General features: G+C 37.4%; 1 long non-coding RNA gene across 1 annotated transcript in view; it reads right to left on the bottom strand.

The window, feature by feature from the left end:
- Positions 1 to 443: 443 nt before the first annotated feature.
- LOC127871078 (uncharacterized) overlaps positions 444 to 10,906 on the bottom strand; it is a 31,791-nt gene continuing 21,328 nt past the window's right edge. The window contains exon 3 of the long non-coding RNA XR_008045095.1: positions 444 to 530. This is a non-coding gene — a long non-coding RNA (uncharacterized LOC127871078). The remainder of the gene's footprint in view (positions 531 to 10,906) is intronic.

The raw sequence follows: 10,906 nt of genomic DNA, 5'->3' as shown, positions 1-10,906 counted from the left end.
CCGGTCCATTGAAAATATGGTCGCCTGGATGCGGGGCATGTTTCCTTATATAGCTATAGTAAAATATTGTTAAAACTGTAGAAGTCAAATTTAATCCATTTATTGTCAAATGTGTATTTAACTTGGTCAGAACATTCGTTCAAATGATATCTGAGCTGTGTTCGAAAATGCGTCCGGTCTGTTGAAAAAACATGGCCGCCAGGCAGCCGGGCATTTTCTTTCCATATTTTACTATAGTGAAATCTTGTTAACACTCTAGAAGTCACATTTTGACCATTTTTATAAAACGTGTTCAGAGCATTTGTTCAAATAATAGCAAGGCTTAGTTCGAAATGGTTATGACATTTAAAGCATGGCCGCCAGGGGGCGGGCCATTTTCCATGAGTATCTATAGTGAAAGCTTGTAAACCCACTCTAGATGTTAGTTTTTTGACACTATTTTAGCCACATTTATTGGTCAATCTTCATGAAACTTCGTCAGACAATTTGTCTCAATGAAGTAAATAAACTGTCCCAGAATAGTCTTATACCTTTGGGTCTCGGGTTAGCGCCTTATTGTCCATGGTCCTCTTGTTTTTGTTTGCGACGGGGTATTAGCAATAATAACCAAGTAATTTTGATCAACAAACATTTTAATGATAAATAGTCCATGGATATATAGAATGAATGCGGATTGTACGTGTTCATTTATAAATAATGGAGGCATGAACGTATCTTCGTATTTTAAATTGTTCTATTGTTCACGAAATGATCCCAGACGATGTGTGATTGTTCTCCAAAACATCTATCTGTGAGACCAGTGCATAAACAGTAAGCAATGACTTTTAGTCTCATATTTTGCAGGATCTGTATATATAAAAAAGCATTCTGATCCGTAGGCATTGACAGCGACATATAAGTCAGCGTCATATAAGTCAATCCCTGGTTCAAAATAATTTCCTACAGACTCAAGTGTTTTTAGCAATGGATTACGTTGGTCTACTTTGTATTGCCAATACATTTCGCCGTCACCGTTAAGAAGCACATCAACCCAATTATCTCCGTTTAAATATTTCAATCTTTTTATTTATTTGACGTATTGCGTATCCTTTTGTGCTATTTAAGTTCAATGAGTTGTCGTTATCGTCTCATTCTGTAGGTCAAAAACGCTCACTATGCTAGGTCTGCTTTTGTGCGTGATTATCCGCCAATTGTTATTGACACCCGGCATATAAAAAGAGGAACGAACCACATTTCGGGGACATCATTACTAAGCCATTGTCCTTTGTTATCTGGCGGTTATCTTTATGTTCATGGGGATATCGCTCGACTAGTAATGAATGCTATTGTGCATATGTTTAGCAACTAATACGACCGCATGATGATAAATTGTGTCTTCTTATTTTAAATGTATCAATGGAATTGTTTGTACAACAACGAAAAATCGCAGTTGCATGCTGGGTCTGGATCCGGATGAGTACGTCAAAGATACCACTTCTTGCTGTTACTCGGCGGTGGTGGAGTGGTCGATTATACACAATTGATGTTTTAATACACTCTCTTTGATACGTCTCTTGTTTAAGAGTTCACAATGCCATTACTGAGTTAACTCCAGTCAAGCACAGTTTTTATTGTCCTTTATATGTGAATATCAGGAAAAGTCAAATACTGCTTTAGTATTCTCAAAAATTCATTTTAATTTCTGCAGTATGGTTCTCCGTTATTTTTATCCGCCGACGCCCTTGAAGTGATCACGCCAACGATTCTTCATATATTACTGGGGAACTAGCTAATGTAGTTCCGAGACGACTAGAGGAAGCTTGTTGGCGGCCTATGTCCCAGATGGGACCACAAGCGATCATGAAATGAGATGATAGCTAATATAATATTGTTTCGTCATCAAATAAGTAGTCAATTTTCAAAACACAAACACAATTGTGTACTGTGCTCAATAATTGCAAACCTGTGTAGATAATATTGTTGTGTTTACTTCAGGAAACACGGTCAACATGCCGTCTGCGTTTGGCGCCTTTGTCGATTACGTGACGCATTATTCCGAAACAGTCGTACAAATCATTACTTACGTAAATTGCATCATCACACCGTTGCCTTTGCATAGTATTTAGATCATCATTTTCTCGTGCGACTGAAAGGCACAGGTGTAGCACGTGATACCATAGGAACACCACGAGCACCATACTGAAGGCTGTAACAGCAGCGCAAGTAATCAGCCTGTAACATTGCCTGGACTCCGAATATTCTAACATGACGAGGAATCGTCTTTCAAATGAAATAATTATGTGCTAAGTTAACTTTCCTTATCAAGTATTTCTCAACACTAGATCTATTAACATACACACATCTGAACATACTATCTGTTAAATGAATTGTGCACGTTAATCCTGATTCTTTCAAATAGCTGCAACAGTCAGCGTTTTAAATCCACTTCCGTTGACGATTGCACGCATTTAATGCGATTGGTTTCGCTGTAAGTCCATGTGCTCTATATTGTCAATTTAATATTGATGTATTGTTTGATTAAAAGAAACCAATGTTGCAATGACGTATTTTTACAACGGATTCTTCGAAAATGCAACACACAGCGGATGCAATCAACTTTTCTCATGAAATGTCGCTTCGAAATTTCCTGCATTAAGTTGTATTGTTCAACATCAACTCACATTTGCCTCTTTTCCGCAAACGTTGCGAAAATGCTGTATATAATAGCCGACTCGTTAATGATACGGGACGTCTTATGGTGATGTAGTTAAGCAACACACAAATGCCTTCCTAGCAAGCTGATTAGCTCATCTTTGTATACCCCCGGATCGAATGATTGGGGGTATATTGTTTTTGGCCTGTCTGTCTGTCTGCCAGTCATTCATTCATTCATTCATTCATTCATTCATTCGTTCGTTCATTCATTCATTCATTGTGTGTCTCAAAGCTTTAACCTTGATCATAACTTTTACAATATTGAAGATAGCAACTTGATATTTGGCATGCATGTGTATCGCATGGAGCTGTGCATTTTGAGCGGTGAAAGGTCAAGGTCAAACTTGAAGGTCAAATGAGATAAATGCCGTATTAGGCTATCTTGCGGTTCCACGCGACACTAGAAAGGTTCCAGTTACCAAGATCATGTTGATAAACAGTGTATTGCATTCACTTGCAAACAGATCGCCTTTGATATACATTTCCCTGTAGATATATGATGGCATATAATTTTAGAATAACAGATGCCTTTTATTTTTACATTGTGAGCTTGTGCTTTAAATACTGGATATATGACTAGAGCTGATACTTACATACTTATTTTGCATTCAGCAAACATTACACAGACTTTGATTCCCACAAGTTTAAAGATACGAGTATTTTTTTAATTATATAATTTTAGTTTGATGGGATAATGATTGCAAACAAATTTGAGAAATGCTATCCAATTTCATACTACAATCTTGTTAGCAAAATGAACAATTAAGTATTTCGTGTAAATGTGGTAATATAGATACACCAGTAATTACATTAAAGACTGTTGCTTTTAAAACAATAATCATGTACAAAAACATATTTTAAAGACCAAAAAGCATGTGGCTGGGACTTAAACATTGTGCCTGCGTTAGTTCTGTTTTATTAAATCATTGTCCCCATCGTCGCCATTTCCAATCTCTCTATCTTGAAATCATTCACGTCGTCATTATGTAAACTACGTAGAACTTGTTCAATCCCTTCTGTTTTGACGTCATTAACGTCGTATCTATGTAAACTGCGTTACCACTGTTCCAACCCTTCGGCTTCGGTAATGACGTCAATCACGTCGTCTGTATATAAACTACTTTACCATTGTTTTGACCCTTCTGTAATGACGTCACGCACGTCGCATCTACGTAAACAACGTTGCCATTGTAGCAATCCTTCATTTATTATTTATATAAGTATCGTCTTCTCTATGTAAAATGCGTCAATATATACCCAACTCCTTCGTAATTACATCATTAACGTCGTAAATGTGAACCACTACACTATAGTCTAAACTCCTTTGTTATGACAGCATTAATGTGAACTCTATTCTTGGAAATGGCATCGTTTCCTGCGGTTCTATAAAAACGCGTCGTCATAGAAATTACTATATTCAAAAGTTAGTTGAACGAAACAATTACTTGTTTAATATGTGAATATTAATAGCTAATTTAAGTTTAAACCTATTTATTTTAGAACGATTGCTTACTTAAGAGCCATGCGACGGTAGGGATCACACTCGTGACATAAAGGTAGCTAGGCGGACATCATCAATCTATTTATTTTAGTTATCATGAAATCTTAACGTTTTTGCATTTGGGTTTGCGGTCTAAAGTCATTGAGTCTTCGGCAAGCCCACGTAAACGCACGTTTATTTTGTTTATTTTATTTTAAAGACCCTTGTAACATGCAAAATGACGCATCTTAATCGTATTATTTAAAGTTGTCAAAGCAGGTACGTGTAGTGAATGCTGGAAAAAGACCTTATTATACGATTGCGACCAAATAATGGTATCTTGATCATCGAGTAAGAATGCAATCGTGAAAAATATGTATTAACGGTACTGAACAGATTAATAAAATAATTGCTTGAGACAGACATTTATTGACAACGCTGGTCGCTATCAATATTGACATAAAACATGGCAGCTATAGACACTCTATGAATACCAAAATAAGTTTGTTTGGGTTTCGGGCGTTGTGTATTTTACAGAGTTCATTAATTGAATTAAAAACAACCAATGTAAGCACCTTTTAAAGGACAAAGTAAACTAAAAAAACTATTGACAGTACAGATTTCAATAAAAAATAAAGCAATACCGGTAACACTAGTCATAAGTGTTATTGAGGTTATTTGGAGTTCATTGTATGGAATAACATTGAACTACATTAAGGGCTTGCAAATAGTATGATGGATCCCGTTGATTTGTTTTACAGTTTTTAAATCATGAATTCCTTAAAAATTGTTTTCTGCTTGTATTGTTCGCAGTGTTCAACAGTATTTCAGTTTGTTCGTTACTTGTTCATTATTCAACCCAATCTTTTCCTGGGTTAGGTCGCTTACCAGTACTAAGTATACATACTTATGACAGAATCTGACAACTGTCCTATACTTGAATAAGAGGTACGTGGTCAGTGAATGATGTCGTGACCGATTCCCACGTGAGATATTTGACCGGGCCGCAATCGAACATGGAAATAAAACATGGCAGCTATAGACACTCTGTGAATACCAAAATGAGTTTGTTTGGGTTTTGGGCGTTGTGCACTTTACAGAGCTCATTAATTGAATTCAATACAGCCCATTTAAGCACCTTTTAAAGGACAAAGTAAACTAAAAAAAACTATTGACAGTACAGATTTCAATAAAAAATAAAGCAATACCGGTAACACTAGTCATAAGTGTTATTGAGGTTATTTGGAGTTCATTGAATGGAATAACATTGAACTACATTAAGGGCTTGCAAATAGTATGATGGATCCCGTTGATTTGTTTTACAGTTTTTAAATCATGAATTCCTTAAAAAATGTTTTCTGCTTGTATTGTTCGCAGTGTTCAACAGTATTTCAGTTTGTTCGTTACTTGTTCATTATTCAACCTAATCTTTTCCTGGGTTAGTTCGCTTACCAGTACTAAGTATACATACTTATGACAGAATCTGACAACTGTCCTATACTTGAATAAGAGGTACGTGGTCAGTGAATGACAAATTTCCGCGTGAGATACTTGACCGGGCCGCAATTTAATGGAAATTTCGGACTTGTGGATCAGCGTTCCTCCAATTGAGTTAGCTGGCTTTAATTTTGAAGGACTGCTTGTTTACGATTTTCATTTTACATCCTGAAGTTTGTTAAGAACATTTGTTCTAATGATACATCGACCAATTTCGACAATATTTCCAGTCTGTTGAAAAATATGACCGCCAGAGGGCGGGGAGGTTTTCGTTGTGTGCATACAATGAATAATAAATTAATACTCAAGAGTTAAAATTTATTGCCCGATCTTCATGAAATTACCATCAAATTTGTCGCAATGATATCTAGGCTGAGTAAGAAAATATGTCGTAAGGGCTCAAAGTCAAGGTTACTTTATCAAATTTAATAAAAATATCAAATAATTGTGAGCACTTTGGAGGTCACATACATTATTTGATCTTTCTTCATAAAACCTTGTCAGAGTATTTGTCCGAATGAAATCTCGATCGAGTTTCAAACTGGGTCACAATAGATGAAAACTAGGTCTTACGTTTAAATTGATGGTGACAAAGAAGAGGCTACATCTATTGCTTAATCTTCATGAAACGTGGCCGGAACATTTGTTCCAATAAGAGTTTAAAACTGGGTCATGTAAAGGAAAAAACTGGGTTGGATTAAACAAACATTCTTAAGGCCATATATGTATTGCCCAATTTTCATGAAACTTGGTGTTCTAATTATTTCCCCGCAGAGTAACATATGATTCCAGTCCACTGAAAACATGGCTGCCATTAGGCGGGTCAATTTGTCTTATCTGGCTATTGCAAAACCAGTATGGAACTATAAAAAAATCACCTTTTTAACCCACTCATAACGACGCTTGATAAGAAATGTTTATGTGATCTTATGATATCCGGGGTTAAAAAAAGATTGTGCCTTGTTCAAACATGACTACAAGGTGGTGGGGCAGCTTCACTACGAGACCAATGGACACTGCGATGCCTAATGGACACTGCGAGACCTAGTGAACACCGCGAGACTCATTGAACACTGCGAAACCTAGTGAACACTGCGAGACCTAGTGAACACTGCGAGAACTAGTGAACACTGCAAGACATAGTAAACACTGCAAGACCTAGTGAACACTGTGAGGACTAGTGAACACTGTGAGACCTTGTGAACACTGCGAGAACTAGTGAACACTGTGAGACCTAGTGAACACCGCGAGGCATGGTGAACACTGCGAGACCTAGTGAACACTGTGAGGCCTAGTGAACACTGCGAGACATAGTGAACAATGCGAGGCTTAGTGAACACTGCGAGCCCTATTGAACACTGCGAGACATAATGAATACTGCGAGACCTAGTGAAAACTGCGAGAACTAATGAACCCTGTGAGGCCTAGTGAACACTGCGAGGCCTAGTGAACGCTGCGAGACCTAGTGAACACTGCGAGACCTAGTGAACACTGTGAGGCCTAGTGAACACTGCGAGACCAAGTGAACACTGCTAGACCTAGTAAACACTGTGAGGCCTAGTGAACACTGCGAGACCAAGTGAACACTGCAAGACCTAGTGAACACTGCGAGACCTAACGAACACTGCGAGACCAAGTGAACACTGTGAGACCTAGCGAACACTGCGAGATCTAGTGAACATTGCGAGACCTAATGAACACTGCGAGACCTAGTGAACACTGAGAGACATGGTGAACACTGCGAGACCTAGTGAACACTGCGAGACCTAGTGAACACTGCGAGACCTAGTGAACACTGCGAGACCTAGTGAACACTGTGAGGCCTTGTGAACACTGTAAAGCCTTGTGAACACTGCGAGCACTGCGAGACCTAGTAAACACTATTTGCTCAAAACAGTTAAATTCCCTGGGGTCTCAGCTTATTTTTCCAGCTGAGCGCATGAGGGCGTAAAAATAAGGATCTATGCACATTTTAATAATAATTAATGCATGTACACATCAACACATATTTTAATAATAAATAATTAATGTACAAATCATTGAGTGACTTTACATGTTCCTTTCTAAGTAATGTAGACATGCAAGTACAGTCAAAACCCGATGGCTCGAACTCGTCGGGACCGGCAACAATAGTTCGAGCCATCAGGAATCGAGCCATCCGATTTCTTATAAACTTTTCTTTACGAACAAGTCTGCAGTACATTTTCACCTCCAGTTGAAGAGTACCTATATTGCTTTTAATTTATAAATGATAAGTCCTTTAAGATATCTTATTATCGATTGCGAAGTGGCGAACCGGGAAGTACCTATGCACGATCCGATTGGGTATTGATAACATTTCCAATCGAATGCATTTATCTACTTGTTTAAGTCAATAGTTTTAGATAGGCATTTTAATGTGGATTAAAAAGGCCGCGTTTGTTGACAATACAGGGCACTTTAGAGTTATTCATGAGAAACATCTATCGCAGACGTCGTTCAGAGGAACTCTCAAAAGCGTCTAAATGTTAATCAGCGTGTTTGTTTCAAGAGTAATCAAAATGACATCTTTGAAAATCAAAACAAGCGTTGATTTAATACCCTGTACTTTATTTTCAAAGCAGAGTAGATGAAATAGTTCAAGATGATCGCTTGTCTTAAGTGTTTTATCGGTACATGTTTTAACATATCGGATGTGTCACGTGTAATCAGATCATTTACCGGGTGCAACAAAACCTGGGCCCATATCTTAGAAAGCTTATAAGGAAAACTGAAGTTTTCCTCAAGATTTCCTCAAGCTCATAAATTTTACAAAATATTTGGCGGTGTCATGTTCCGGTATCTTTTGTTTACCTATTGAGAAACATGAGTGTCATATATTCATACAAAATACATAAAAAGTTTCCTTACTTACGTCAATATTATCTTATTACATCTGATATTAAGATTTACAACTTTTCAGAAAACTGACATATATTAATTATGACTCTTATCACCTGATGTAACTTTACTTAGGATTTCCCTTCTGAAAAGAATGTACTCAAGACTTCCTACACTCGATTACAACTAACGTTGAGATTTCTGTCGCTTGAATCAACCTGATTTAAAATGACTGAAAAAGTTGCGATTAAAACTCGTTCTTGGATAACGGGGCTTAATGCAAATAAGGTCAAACGTCGTTCCTGATTACCCTATTAAGTCTGTTCAGGCTAATCAGGGACGACACTTTTTTGTCTGCATAAAATAGATTTACGCCAAGAAGAGGCTTCCTTTCAACAAAAATACAAATAAAGTGAAATGTGTTTTCCCTGACTAGCCTGCGCTGACTGCACATGCTTATCTTGGACGACACGTTATCTAAAAGCATTTTGTCTAGATTTTTTTCCAGGCGAGGCCTAAATTGAGGACAAGTCCAAATTTAAATAATTTGTTTGTGTGTGTGTGGGGGGGGGGGGGGGGGGGTGTTGGGGGGAATTGCATGTGAGTTTATATTAAACAATATTAAAGAATTGAATATTTTAGATTTAGTCATGGAATGCTTTTTGTTTTGCACCCCACGTTGATATTAGAAAGAAATGTAAAACTATGTTATTTGCGTTACATAGTGTCTTAAACGATGAAATTGTTTAATGTTTTGTATTTTAGTGGCAGACAACCCGTTGAAGTGGGATCTTAATAACAGGTAAAGTTACTTCCCTTATTTAGATTTTAGTCAGACCTACTGTTACATCTTCCCCCTAAACTGATTTTTTCTTGAGTTCCACAGCTACATGCACTACGTGTAATATTACCCACCTACCCCATCAACAACAAAAATGAATCTTAATACCATTACCCAAAATGCTACTACTGCTGGTTCTTCTACTACAATATGTTACTTATGTTTCTACAACTGCTGCCGTAGATGCTGATACCACCACCACCACCACCACCACCACCACCACCACCACCACCACCACCACCACCACCACCACCACCACCACCACCACCACCACCACCACCACCACCACCACCACCACCACCACCACCACCACCACCACCACCACCACCACCACCACCACCACCACCACCACCACCACCACCACCACCACCACATCATTAGCTGTCATTAGCTGCACGAACGTTTCAGCGGCAATCGTTGTGGTTCTTTCAGACAATTTTCGTAGAAGCGATTTTTGTCTGCAGGAGTTTGATGTTGCATTCCGCGTGAGGTAGCCAATCGTTCTTATGCTGAAAGGTGAAGTCGATATGTCGCTGGCACCGGTCGCGATCAGAGACCTGTTTAATACGTACGTGAGGGTTTTGTGTCGATTAGATGACCATGGGGAATACGAGCTGATGAGGAGCTGGGACAACGTGTTTTACTCGATACTGGAACTCGGTGGTGTCCTTGAATGTAAGACTGTTATATGCAATTACAGAGATTAGTGTGTTACGTTTTTTTTCATACTATTTTTTACCTAGAATTTAAACAGATTATACTCCAATGATCATTTAAGCTGTTATATAGCTGTCACTTAAAGTAGAACTCTTTGCAATACATTACAAAATAACTTTTACTTTGACTTTATATATCAGTGAATAAAGTGACTACGTCACGTACGTGAAGAATTTGTTTACCAGTTTATAAGTAATTTGAGCGTTTTAGCAATTTTTGTATAATAATAATGTGTTATTTTAATAAATGCATATGAAACAGTTTTTTAAATGGTTATTGTGGCATTTTGTAAAAGGCCATTTTAATTATAATGTTCGCTTTTTTATAGTATAAAGCAATAAATGCATTATGAATTAAATATTGTCGGAATCCTTTTGTAGTAATAACTAACACATTCACAGGCAGTTGATATGAAACGTAATAAAAAAAGAACTCTTCTCATTGCCTGTACGGGCGTGTAATTAAACTGTGAATGCTGCTAAGATTTGAGGTGTGCATTTCGCAACCACGTTAATCATAATTCATAAAAGTTTTAGGTTTAGAAGCTGCATAACCAAAAACAGATAGACAGGGTATCTGAATGTTTAGATGATAATTTGTTTTGTGGAATATTGTGACTCTTGAATAAAGAATGAACATTTGTGAAAAGGTACACCATGCATAATTGTTGCGTTTGACTTAAGCTTGTAATTTAGATAAATAGTGATATATGTTTTCGTGGTATGTAAAGGGATTGCTCAGATGTAGTTTCAAACATTTATTTTATCCTGCAGTGCTAGTATTTTAAAGTTTATATTTTAAGTGCCCTTTGATTCATT

Source organism: Dreissena polymorpha, chromosome 3 (assembly GCF_020536995.1).
Source record: "Dreissena polymorpha isolate Duluth1 chromosome 3, UMN_Dpol_1.0, whole genome shotgun sequence".
Lineage (NCBI taxonomy): Eukaryota > Metazoa > Mollusca > Bivalvia > Myida > Dreissenidae > Dreissena > Dreissena polymorpha.
This window is presented reverse-complemented; position numbering and strand designations above follow the sequence as displayed.